General features: G+C 45.1%; 1 long non-coding RNA gene across 1 annotated transcript in view; it reads right to left on the bottom strand.

Annotated features, from left to right (window-relative positions):
- Positions 1-7,815: 7,815 nt before the first annotated feature.
- Positions 7,816-13,585, bottom strand: part of LOC116738178 — a 30,493-nt gene continuing 24,723 nt past the window's right edge. The window contains exon 8 of the long non-coding RNA XR_004343837.1: positions 7,816-8,202. This is a non-coding gene — a long non-coding RNA (uncharacterized LOC116738178). The remainder of the gene's footprint in view (positions 8,203-13,585) is intronic.

Raw genomic sequence — 13,585 nt, forward strand, 5'->3', positions numbered from 1 at the left:
ATCATATTTGTACATTCACATACCTTGCACAACTGGGTGTGTAATTAAGTGTTGGAGCATACCGGCAGAATTTACAAATCCAGTAAGAGTGAAAGCAGGCTGCCTCGGAGTCCAGGGCTGGGGTGTGAGTGGGCGGGGGCTCCCCAGGACAGGTGCAAGGCATGTGTCTGGTAAGAGTCATTGCAATGATCAATCAGGGGTTCGGGCTGAGCACGAAAGGCAGAAAGTCCAGATTGCAAGCTAATGTGTCACAAGAAATCGGAACAACCTGGGCCCCGGCATTTTCTGTGAGGTCAAAGACCAAATGCATTAAGCCTGAGAGCCAGACTGATAAAACCGCAGGGTGTGGTTGAAGGTCTCAAAGGTGGAGAAGGGTAGGAGATCACAGGACCCCGTAGGTGGGGCAGATGTGAAGGAGGCAAGGAGGTCGGGATCATGGGGACAGTGTACTGCCAGGCTGTCTTTACAGACACTGCAGGACCTCGGGAGTAGATGTGGACCTGGACTGTAAAGCAGGTCCCAAGGGAGAGGACAGCTGGGCAGGAGGAGGAGGAGAGTGTGACAGGACCAGGAAGCAGCAGCCTCAGGGGAGCACGAGCACACACACACGGGAGGAGAGTCAGTCTGGCAGGGCCACAAAGCATACTTATTGAATTGAGGTCTTTGCAAAAGATAGCAATGAAGAGGAGAGTTCTAATTCTTGAATGAGCCACTCCGTATCTCGAAACCTCCTTATCACATACCAAAACTAGAGGTTACAGAGAAAAGGGTTTTGCTTTTTCTTTAAAAAAGGACTAGGTAGGGGCGCCTGGGTGGCTCAGTAGGTTAAGTGTCCGACTTGGACTCATGATCTCGCAGTTCAGGAGTTCAAGCCCCATATCGGGCTCTGGGCTGACAGCTCGGAGCCTGGAGCCTGCTTCAGATTCTGTGTCTCCCTCTCTCTCTGCCCCTCCCCCACTCACACTCTGTCTCTCTCAAAAATGAATAAACTTAAAAAAAAAAAAAAAAAAAAGGACTAGGTAATGCTCTAGAAGCAGCACTGAAGAAGATGGAGAAGCCCAGTTCCCATTCCCAGACCCCAGGTGGGGAACAGAAGGCCCCCTCTTCTGAGAGGACTGCCCAGGAAGCACCATCCTTGGGAAAGAATGGAATTTCCTTCCCCCCAGGAAGGTGCTGAGAGGCCAAAACCAGAGTGGACATGTAGGGAGGGCTGCAGAGGGAAGTACAGAGCAGGCTGGAGGGGCGCCCGGGGGCTCAGCTGGTTAAGCCTTTGACTCCTGATTTTGGCTCAGGTCGTGATCTCACGGTTTGTGAGATGGATCCCCACGTCAGGTTCTGTGCAGACAGCACGGAACCTGCTTGGGTCTTTCTCCCTCTCTCTCTCTCTCTCCATACCCCCCCCCAGCACTCTCTCTCTCAAAATAAATAAACATTAAAAAAATAAATAAAAACAGGCTGAAAAGTAGGGGCTATGCAGTGTGTGTGTGCGTGAGAGAGACAGAAAGAGAGAGACACAGAGAGACAGAGAGACACAGACCCAGCCTGTGCCCCGCACAGAGCTGCATCCGCTCAGATGGAGTGGCAAGTGCCAGGGCCCTGCCCACAAGCAGTCCCACCTGTAACACCCAAATGCCCCCACCCGCACGGGCCAGCACACGTCTTAGAGATGAAGACTGAAGGGTAGCAGAAATACGCTGCCCAAAATAGGACCAGAAGTTCAGGACGCGGCACCTCAAAACCTGCCGCCTCGGTATATTGATTATTTTAAGCCCTAGACACTTGAAAAACAGCATATGTAGGGAGAGGCTTTCTCTCAGCTCCTCTTATCTGCCTACGAACAGATTCTCCAAAAGGAACTCAGTGTCCTAGATCCCTTCCCTGGGAGTTTCATCAACCGGGAAGAGTGGCTCTCATCACAGCAGGGGACACAACCAGACTTTGTCACAAACTGTCACACTCCCATCTGTTCTTCTAAAACCCCTCATCCTTTCCGATAATCACTTCCTCTCCCCTAAGGGGCCTACCTCCTCCCCAATTTCCCTATTAGGATGGTATCTGGAGAGATACCCCAGGGTGTCTCCCACGTATACATGAGGTCTACATGTTAATAAACCTGTTTTTCCTCTTGTTAACCTTTATTATAGGGGTCTCAGCCACAAACACAGGGACAATTATTTTTTCCTCCCCTAGAAGGCCAATTATGCAGGAAACCAGAAAGAGGAGGTGCAGAGGGAAAATAGCCGCCGGACAGGCGAGCACAGAGGACGCAGGCGGAGGGGTGGGCTGGTCTGCTCTCCTTGCAGTGACCGAGGTTTATTTCCAGGATGCGAGAGGCCGGAGTCCTGCTGATGTCCAGAGTGACTGAGAAGAGCTCAGACCTGGAGAGGTAGGCTCGCCCCGGTAGACTGAGGTCTGAATAAGGCAAAGGGCTGAGGCAGAGGGCCTGACCTATGAACTATGACCTAAGAAAGGAAGTCCCCTAGAATACTCAGAAGAGTTGTGAACGAATTCAGTGGTTCTCCTGGCCTTCCCAAACCTCACATCTTCCGATGTGTAAACCTTTGACTGTTCAAGTGATTTTAAATGAGCAGAGAGAACAGAAAGCTTATTAATTTCAGAAAGAATAATCTAATGGTTGATTGGACTGCAATGTGTTTCGAGTTACCATTACCCAGCATAATATTGTACAACACTAACAACAACAGATACTTTTGCTTTTACTAGACGACTACTTAGTCACCTGATAAAATATTTTAGAAGGAACGCAGCGTGGGAAACAAAAAGAAGTATGCGTGAGGGTCCTTGCTAACGAATTTCCAAGAGTGGACTTGAATCTCTGGACTGAGCACTTTGGTGGCTCAGATACAGTCGCTGGGGATCGTCAAAATCTCCGCCTGGGACGGTCCATTTAGAATCACCAGGAGTGTTTCACTCCAGTCCTGCTGAAGCAGAATCGCTGCGTCTGGAGGAACGCAGGAGTTCCCGATTTTAACAAGGCCCTCCACCGATTAATAGGCATTATGTCAACACTAAGAAAATACATATTCTATGTAACATATTCTCCTTTTATCTCGCTCTGTGTATTTCTTCATGAAGCGACCAAGTAGAACATTTTCCTGTACAGCACAGTCGAGTTCACATTCAAGGACCCTCCTCCAATTTAGTGTTTGTTTTTTTTTTTGAGTCCTAAAGTTGCTTTTCATAAGGGAGTAGTAATCCTAGCCTACTGAGCTTGTTTATTTTTTAATGATGCTTTGATTTCACAGGCTGTGTTTACATTGCCCTTGGTGTCCTCCCAGAGCATTTTAGTGCCAATAAGAAAATGTCTCTGCTTCTCTCCTTACTTACCCTTTCCATTTTTAAATTTTTATTTTTATTAATTTTTATTTTATTCAGAGAGAGGAGGAGAGGGGAAGAGGGGGAGAGAGTCTTAAGCAGGCTCCATACTCAGCATGGAACTGGATCCCATGACCCTGGGATCATGACCTGAGCTGAAATCAACTGAGCCACCCAAACGCCTACCCATTCCATTTTCTGAGCACAATGTCCTAGGATGTCCCCAACATTAAGCATCTGAAACCAAGAGCCACAGAGAGGTGCACGAGATCCTGGTTAGCCTCCAAGAGCAACAGAAGAAAGTCAAAAGGAAACATCCAGGGAAAAAGGATCTTCCCCAAGAACACTTTGAGGATGCTGGCAGGCTGCAGAAGTCCATTTCGGTAACAATGAAAAACTAGTGTGATTCTTTCTAGATGTGTTGCATTAATGGCTATTCATACGAGAGGGATGGGCACCATCTCCCTGCTTAAGTTCCTGGAGGGGTAGGGATTTAAAATGAGCACCTTTGAAGAATTGGAAATGCCTTGAACAAGAGCTCTATTCTTATGAGTTGTATATAACACCCAAGATAAAATACAGGCATAAGCCTTACTAATATCAACAGTAAGTTTAAATTCTACTTAATTCCAGTAAGTTTTTTTTTTAATGTTTATTTATTTTGAGAAAGACACAGGGAGACAGAATCTCAAGCAGGCTCTGTGCTCTCAGAGCAGAGCCTAGCACGGGACTCAAACTCATGAACAAGGAGATCATGACCTGAGCCAAAATCAAGAGTCAGATGCTTAAGCAACTGAGCCACCCAGGCGCCCCTCCAATGTTTTTTTTTTTTTTTTTTTTATGTGTGTGTGTCAAAGGTTGTCAACCAATTGAGTCCACAGAGTGGCCAGGCTCCCCACCAGGGAAAGTCAATAGCACTAGATAGCCTGAGACCCAACGCCCTTCTGTCTGCACTACCCAGTGGGTCCGTAACGTTGCCAAGAAGCTGCACCCATCTGATTCACACTGACCTTCCACATATGGTTTCAATCAATAAGAGCATCCTGCTCCTTTAAATTTTCTATTAAATGTTTGACTGTGCCTAAAATACAGTATCTGGGACCGAGGAAAAGGAATTACCTTCCCAAGAATCAAATAGCTCACTAATGGCAAATGTAGGGTATATTCCCTTCCTGTTCTGCTGTAACAAGTTACAGCTACCCTAGTGATTAAAAAAAAACCTCAAACGCATTACCTCACAATTCTAGAGGTCAGAAGTCCAAATGGGTTCCACTGCAGTAAAATCAAGGTGTCGGCAAACTGCATTTCTTCTGGAAGCTCTAGGGGAGAACCTGTTTCCTTGCCTTTTCCCACTTGTAGGGGCCACCCATGTTTTTTGGCTTGTGACTCCAGGCAGCAACCACAACCCTGCTTCAACTTCTTCCTTCTTCATGTCTCCTTCCCTGGCTCTGACCCTCCTACCTCCCGCCCCTTATAAAGACAGTTGTGATTATACTGGGCCCACCTGGGTAACCCAGGCGTCTCTTCCCATCTCACAACCCTTTATCACCTATGCAAAGACACTTTTGCCACATGCGGTAACATTCACAGGTTTGGGGAATTGAACATCTTCGGGCGACCATTATTCTGCCTACCTCACGGGACCAGAACTCAGGTGTGTTGACTTCTGGCCCAGGGACCCCCTACAGATCTCGGGTCCTCACTGCCCCAACCATCTGCTCGGGCCCCTCAGAGTCCACGTCGTCTCTGAGACAGCAGAGACAGCAGCTGGGTTACACAGAGCAGAGGATTTCCTCTTGAAGCGGTGGTTTACCATTGTGCACACGCCATATATCCCTGGTACCACATACCCCCCACCATATTCCCTAACTCCGCAGAAAGAAGGGGGGTGCCCCTTGGATCAAGATGTATCTTGGTGGTTCACTGAAAAGGGTTGGGGGTTACACTCCTCCTCCAGGACTGAAGATAGTTCTGATTCGCTTCTGGTGTAGCTCGTGGGAGCCTGAGTACGATGGAATGAAACCCCTCGGTGTCTACAAGGCCCCGGGAGCAACCCCGGGACTAATGCAACTGTGTACTGCCCATATTGATCAGAAACCAAGAGACAAGGGAATCAGGAGGAGAAGCAGGCTGAACTGACAGCATGGGGAGGTCCATGTGAGGCCAGGACAGGAGAGGCAGTGTCCACAGGGACGGGGGAGGGCGGGCACCTGTCTCACTCAGAACCCCTTAGCCAAGAAGTCTTGACTAGAGAAGAAACAGAAGGGCACTATGACCAGAAAACACACACCAGGCATCCTGCGAGCCTCAGGGGTCTTGTCCGGGGCTCCTCCCCCTTCTTCTGCAGGAGTGACAGAATCCCAGTGATGTTACAACTTTGCTCCTAGACAAGCTGCGGACCTTGAGAGGAGGAGCCAGGCAGCAGAAGGAGACAGAAGGGCGTTAGCTATGATCAGGAATCCAAACCTCACCCCAGCGCCCCAGCATCAAGCAAACTAAGAGTAGTAACCATGGAGCCAAAGGCCAGATTTTCCCGATAGTGTGGCGTCTTCTGAGAAATCCAGCTGAGAAAGGTTTAATGGCAACCTCAAGTGAATGATGCAGATTCTCCAAATGAAGATAGATGATCTTCTAATCTAGGAGGGGGATAATAATCAACTGAAAGGTCCTCCTCGATAATACTCAGGATCAAAAAGAATGAAATCTTGCCATTTGCAACAGCGTGGATGGAACTAGAGGGTATTATGCTGAGTGAAATAAGTCAGTCAGAGAAAGATAAATATTATATGTTTTCACTCATATGTGGAATTTAAGAAACAAAACAGATGAACACAGGGGAAGGGAAAGAAAAATAAGATAAAATCAGAGGGAGGCAAAGCATGAGAGACTCTTAAATACAGAGAATAAACTGAAGGTTGCTGGAGGGGTTTGGGGCTAAATGGACGATGGGCATTAAGGAGGGCACTTGTTGGGATGAGCACCGGGTTATATGTAAGTGACGAATCACTAAATTCTACTCCCGAGATCATTATTACACTATATGTTAACTAACTTGGATTTAAATAAAATTTAAAAATTAAAACAACAAAAAAAAGAAAAGTCCTTCTCCTTACACGGGCTGGCTTCACAGGCGTGTAATGGGGGCAGTCCCCCAGGGCCCACGCTCAGAAGGACCTCACGTTTGCTGTAACACTCTGCTGCCCCTTATCTCCCATCGGGCCCTGCAAATCAGGTAGCTGGTCCCACAGGCAAGTCATACTTGTGTCTGTGTAGGACTAAGGGTTAAGGCAGCAACTAAATGCTCGGGGTCTCAACTTACAAGGCAGATGCCTGATCTGTTCACTACGTCAGACAAAACTCGGCAGAGAATTCTCCCCCCTCCCTCCCAGCCCCCCAGCACACGCACAAGCACAACCCCGGGCTTCCCCCTTGCACAACTGCCAGTCCCAAACTGTAGCTCCATCACATCCGGGCGGGACCACGCCATCACTTGGAGAAGCTAAAGAGTATTCCATTGCATTTCAGGGAAATAAATTAGGACTCAGCAGACAGGCTTATATGCATTTTTACCACGGTTCAGTGAATGCAAGAGAAAACTTCAAAATGAGAGTGAACAAGTGTAAGTTATGTTCTTTAGCAGACTTAACAACCACCATCAGAATAAGACAGAAAAGTCAAAAAGGAAAGGGAAACGACACTACACAAGAAGATGAAAAACTGCCTTGTAAGGTGGCTGTTTAAGTGAGGGTTAAGGAGGTTTCAGTGAGGTCTCATTAAGCAGAGCCTCTAGGACATTTCCTGCACATAATCCTTCTTTTCTCCTCAAAAACCCTCTTTTGTACACTCTTCTAGTCTTGCCCAGTAAGTTACAACCTTAAGTGGCATCGACCCCTCTGTTTACTTCAATGTCCCAAATCCGTACGTTGGAGTCCTAACTCCCAGTGCCTCACAATGTGACTGTATTTGGAGACAGAGCTTTAATGAGGTAATTATGATAAAATGAGGCCATATGGCGGCCCCTACTCCAACATGACTGGTGTCCTTACAAGAACAGGAGATTCGGACATAGACGGGTACAGAGGGAAGGCCATGTGAGGATACAGGGAGAAGCTGTCTAAAGCCAAGGAGAAAAAGAGTCCTGAGTTTTATTTATTTATTTATTTATTTATTTATTTATTTATTTATTTATTTATTTATTTTGAGAGAGAGGCAGAGAGAGAGGGAGAGAGAGAATCCCATGTGAGGATACAGGGAGAAGCTGTCTAAAGCCAAGGAGAAAAAGAGTCCTGAGTTTTATTTATTTATTTATTTATTTATTTATTTATTTATTTATTTATTTATTTATTTATTTATTTATTTATTTATTTTGAGAGAGAGGCAGAGAGAGAGGGAGAGAGAGAATCCCAAGCAGGCTCCACACTGTCAGCACGGAGCCTGATGTGGGGCTCTAACTCACACACTGCGAGATCATGACCTGAGCCAAAACCAAGAGTTGGATGCATAACTGACTGAGCCACCCAGGTGCCCCCCAAAAAAGAGTCCTCAGAAGACACAAAACCTGCCAACACTTTGACCTTGGACTTCCAGCCTTCGGAATTGTGGGAAAATAAACTTCTGTTGGTTAAGACACCCAGTGTGAGGTACTTCGTTATGGCAGCCTGAGCGGAATAATGCAGCTAACGTCCTCAGAATTCTGGTTCTTGCACAGAGGCAAGCCTGGGCCTCCCACTGAAAAGTCTTTTATCAGAAGACACCTGAAAGAGGCATCTCTTCAGGAATCTGGTGCTTAGAAGCTTTCCACAGGCATTCAGCCGGGTGTCTCTTCTGGGGATTCGCTGCCTGCGTGTAGACAGAAGCCACTGTACTCTGTGGAAAGAAGGAGGGTATATATTTGGGTGTCATCAGTCACTCAGGCCAGCCCAACGTACCGAACTGCTCACATACTTCTGGGCCCTGTTCCAACCTCAAGAAAAGGCTTTTCTTAGTTGTTTTCTTAGTCCTTGCCCTGAGCAGCAAAGCCCACGCAAAGTCGGTCTTCTGCCCAATGTCCAGGCTGAATTAGCACCCCAAGTTCGCATAAACTGCTGGTCTACTTGTATTCCCTAAGGAGGTTCCAAGCCAAGAGCTGGAGATAGAGGATGTGTCTTACCATCTGGGTATTTCTAATTCCTGGAAGAATTATGTGGTGTCATGAAATTGGGCTCAAGGTAGGACTGACCAGAAGACCTTATTAGATCATTCCTAATAACATTTCCACAGAGTTCTCGCATTGCCAACACTGTGTTAAGCACATCACATACATTTTTTTTTCTCCCAAGAAAGATTTCTGTAACACAGAGGACCCAGACTGCATCGAGAAAAGCAGCAAGAATCAGGTCCATGTCAGGGAAAGAGCTTTGCCAGGTGATCAAATGCTTTTTCCATCACATATCAACTGCTTCTCACTGGATATGCACCTGTGTACCTGGACCATCAGGTACATAATAACTCCTATCTCCTGAACCCACCCTCTCTAACATGTATTACTCAAGAGTAATAGTTTTTAATGAATTTAATTACTCATACCCTGTCTTGTGAAAAGTATTTAAGACAACTCCTAGATGGATATATTGCATATGGCAGGATAGCATTCACTGATTCAGTATGCGCTGAGTACGTCCTATGTCCCAGGCACTGTGCCAGGTCTGGAGAAACAGCAAGATACAAAGACATGAAGTCTTTATATCTACGCACCTACACAATTTCTGGAGCTCCTCATGTCTTCGTGTGGATTCAAGTTACCACCTGGTGTAATTTAATTCTAGCCTAAAAAACATCATTTACTTACTCATACAGGGAATATCTGTTAGCAACACATTCCATCAGGGTCTTTGGGTAATATCCAGGGATATGTTTATTTCACCTTCATTTTCATTAGTAGTTTTGCCAGATAAAGAGATCTTGGCTTACATCTGTTTTCTGTTTGAGTATTCTGAAGCTTTCCCTCCAGGGCCTCCGGTCTCCTTTGAATGAGAAGTCAGCCATTCATAGTTTTGTACTGTATTTGATGAGTTGTTTTCCTCTTGCTGTCTTCAGGGTTACTTCGTTTTTGTCTTTTTTTACAAGTTTATTTATTTTGAGAGAGAGAGAACCAGCAGGGGAGGGGCAGAGAGAGAGAGGAACAGAGGATCTGGAGCAGGCTCTGTGCTGACAGCAGTGAGCCCGATGTGGGGCTTGAACTTATGAACCGTGAGATCATGACCTGAGCCAAAGTCAGACATTTAACCAACTGAGCCACCCAGGCACCCCTCTGTCTTTGCCTTTAAGCGGTTTGTTTATAATGTGTCTAGGTGTAGTTCTTTTTGTGTTTATGATATGGGAATTCATTGAGCTTTTGGGCCTGCGGGTTAATGCTATTCATCAGATTTGGGAATCTTCACTCATTATTTATTCAGATATTTTCCACTCTTTTCTCATCCCTTTCTGAGACTCCCATTACATGTATTTTGGTGTGCTTAATATTGTCCCATGTCTCTAAAGATCTGTTTTTCTTCCTTTTTTCTCTGTTTTGCAGATTATATCCTTTCTACTGCTTTATCTTCAGGTTCACTGATTCTATCTTCTGCCATCCCACATCTGCTCCTGGGCCCACTAGTGAATTTTTCGTTTTGATTATTGGTACTTTTCAGTAATCCAGTATTTCTGTGTGGTTCCCTTTTATAGTTTTTATTTCCCTGTTGAGATTCCATATTTGTTTAGTATCAGATTTTCATTTAATTTTTAAAATATGGCTTCCTTTAGTTCCTCGAACCTATTTTATTTTATTTTATTTTTTTTTCAACGTTTATTTATTTTTGGGACAGAGAGAGACAGAGCACCTTGAACCTATTTTAAATAGCTGTTTTGAAGCCTTCATCTGCTAAATTCAACATCTGGTCCCACTCAGAGTCAATTTCTATTCACTGCTTTTTTTTTTCTGAGTATGAGTCACATTTTGCTATGTGTTTGCACGTCTTATAATTTTCTTTCTTTCTTTCTTTCTTTCTTTCTTTCTTTCTTTCGGTGAAAACTGAAAGTTTCAGGTAATATTTGTTTTAGGTAATATTTTAGTAACTCTGGGTTCTGATTTCTTTTCCTGAGGGTTTCATTTTATCATTTGACACTAATCTGCACTTGAATGGCAGAACCTCTCTTCCCCACATTTGTGTAGCTACTGATATGTGTGTGTGTGTGTGTGTATGTGTGTGTATGTGTAGGTTTATTCTTATTATTTTTATTTCTTAGCCTTATTTCCTAGGGGTTGCCCTGTTTCTGTGTGGCCCAATGGTCAGCCAGTGAATTTGGGCAGAGGTTTTTCTCCAACACCACAGGCCCGTGAAGCTTCCATCCCGCACACAGATGCGTGTGAGGGTTGGGGATGGCGTCTGAGGTTTAGCCAGTGCTAAATTGCTTTGGTTTTCACTTTCTGCTGGGCTGTCTGGGGTCTCTCATGCACATGCACGTAGGTTCCCAGGAAGTCGGGGATGTGTGAGAGCCCATCTCAGTCTTTCTACGGCTCTCCCATTCCAAGATTTCCTGTTAAATTTATGGCTGGTCTGTTGCTTACCCCAACCAGGAGCACATTCTCACACCTGCAGTGCAGTGAAGTTTCCCCATTAGTTTCCTGCCAAGTCCTCTGTTATTGTCCACACTGTAGCCTTTCGCCCTCTGCCCAAAATTGATTTGCTCCCTTTGGCAGCAAACTTGTTTTTTTGTTTTATTTTTTCTGGTCACCCCTTGCTGATAAAGCTGGGGACAGAATTGGGGAGGAGGGCAGGGATAGTAGCAGAACAGACAAAAAGGCTACAGGCCCTGCCATTCCTTCCTGAAGCTCTAGCTATTTTTCACGAGTAAATGCTTCTCAATTTGTTATCTGCCTTTGGCCAATTTCCAGGGCCCAAAAATGACTGGGTGTTTGTTTGGTTTGGTTTGGTTTTTCCAGTTTTCAACTTGTTCTGTGGGGAGTGGGTCCTCTGGACCTTTTTATGCTGCCATAGCTGGAAGGTTGGCCTCCAAAGTGCTTTTTCTTAAACATTAAATGGGATGGAGCATAAATTTCCCAGTTTCCACTTTCTCCACTGCCCCTATAGCCCTACACTTGTTTTGCTTCATTAATTTAAATTACCTGCCTGACCCTCGAAGGCATTTGAGCTTATGAATTATGGTGCACAAGGGTGACAGCTAGATAATGTCCTAAAAGTGTAATGGAATGTGCCAATAGTGCTAATCCTTCCACAAACATCTGCCTTACTAAAAGGCCTGTGTGCCAAATTCTCTGAGATAGAAACCCATTCAATAGGAAGTCCTCGTCTTCAAAGGCCCTAAAACCCTGGGAGAAATGAGGAGCATGGATACAAAGAGGTAGCTCACAATGTAATGCCTGCAGTACACGATACACACGGGAATGTTCTCTGTAGGCTGGGAAAGACAAGAAATGATTTCCTGAGTTTATGACATACAGACCCTTTACATGGCTCAGAAGGTTTCTTTTCAATTACTAAATATTACCTAGGTATTTCTTTTTTTTTTAATTATTGTTTTTAATGTTTTTATTTTTGAGAGAGAGAGAGAGAGAGAGAGAGAATGCAGCAGGGGAGAGGCAGAGATAGGGGGTCAGAGGATCTGAAGCAGGTTCAGTGCTGAGAACAGAGAGCCCGATGCGGGACTCAAACTCCCAAACTGTGAGATCATGACCTGAGCCGAAGTTGGATGCTTAACCAACTGACTGAGCCCCCCCAGCCTCCCCACTTAGGTTACTTTTACTTAGGCACTTGGAATTAACTTGCTTCAGCGTGGAATATTATGGAGTGTTAGCGGTCACCTTGCTGTTGGTGATGGAAAGTGGAGGGTGAACAGAATCAAGAACCAGACGTAGACTCTAGTCCTACCTCTACAACTGCTTAGCTCTGAGACTCTGGACACATCATCTACCATTTTAAGAAAGCAGCTCCTGCCTCTGTAGAAGGAGGAAGAGTTGGGGAAAAGGAAATTTGCAGTTCAAATGTTGTGTGGAAGGTAGCCTTTTTCCTACAGTCTTGAGATGATCTTCTCTTTGTTCTCAAGTAGGTAAGGATTGGTCACCAGATTTGCCCAAAGCAATAATCCCCAGAATGATTAAGTAGGGCCCCTCAAGGTTTCTGAGTTTATTTTAGTAACATGTATTGAAAACCTGATGACAATTATGACATCTTTACTGGGGCTTGGGGGGAATGTTACTCATAAAAGCACAAAAGGTTGCACATAATCTCAGGGGACTGACACACCCCTAGAAACCCAAGTTAAAGACTCTTGAGAGAAAATGATGGAAAAGAGATCACAAAGAGCCTCAAATTCTTGGATTCAACTCTGGCTATTGTAAGCTTCTCGTTCGTTTTAGAACAAAGTAAAACAAAAGTGAAGGTTCGAATTAAAAAGTAACCTAGAAAAGTCTGTTCTAGAAAAACAAAAATTGTTTATGGCTGAGAAAGGCAGACTAGAGAATAAGAAATCCTCTCTTAACAGACTCCCCAGGCCAAAGAAGGAATGGAAAATTAAAGACATTAATACTTCCCATAGCAAAAGAAGGAAAAACTGCAGGAAATGATTTGTACGACTGCAACAGCAATTATAACCAAAGACAGGAAACTGAACCAGGGGGGCTTATCTCATTAGTTAATTTGAATGCAAAACTAGGGGAGTGTTTGGGCTTGGATGCCTCAAGAAGGCTTTCATCCTTCCATAGCAAGAGTACTCTGAGATCATTTGAAGAGTCACAAGGCTCCATCATGCCTCTTCTTTTTGCCCTCCTCCTTTGGGAAAATGGAGAAACGATTCTGCCAGGTTAAGCGAGCATTTTTTTTAAGTATCTTCCACTGTTTTCTTCTTCTTCTTCTCCTTTTTTAAAATATTTATCTTTGAGAGAGAGAGGGAGAGAGGGAGAGAGAGAGAGAGAGAGAGAGAGAGAGAGAGAGAGAGATGGAGTGCAAGCGGGGGAGGGGCAGAGAGAGAGGAAGACACAGAATCCGAAGCAGGCTCCAGGCTCTGAGCTGTCCACAGAGAGCCTGACGCGGGGCTTGAACTCACGAACCATGAGATCATGACCTGAGCCGAAGTCGGAGGTTTAATCAACTGAGCCACCCAGGTGCCCTAGGTGAGGATTTGTTGTTTGAACTTCTAGAACATTTATGTTTGATGTTCATTTTGAAATCTAGACTAGATACTTTTATAGAGAACCTGCCCAAGACCTAGGGTA

This window comes from Lynx canadensis, chromosome B4 (genome assembly GCF_007474595.2).
Source record: "Lynx canadensis isolate LIC74 chromosome B4, mLynCan4.pri.v2, whole genome shotgun sequence".
Classification (NCBI taxonomy): Eukaryota; Metazoa; Chordata; class Mammalia; order Carnivora; family Felidae; genus Lynx; species Lynx canadensis.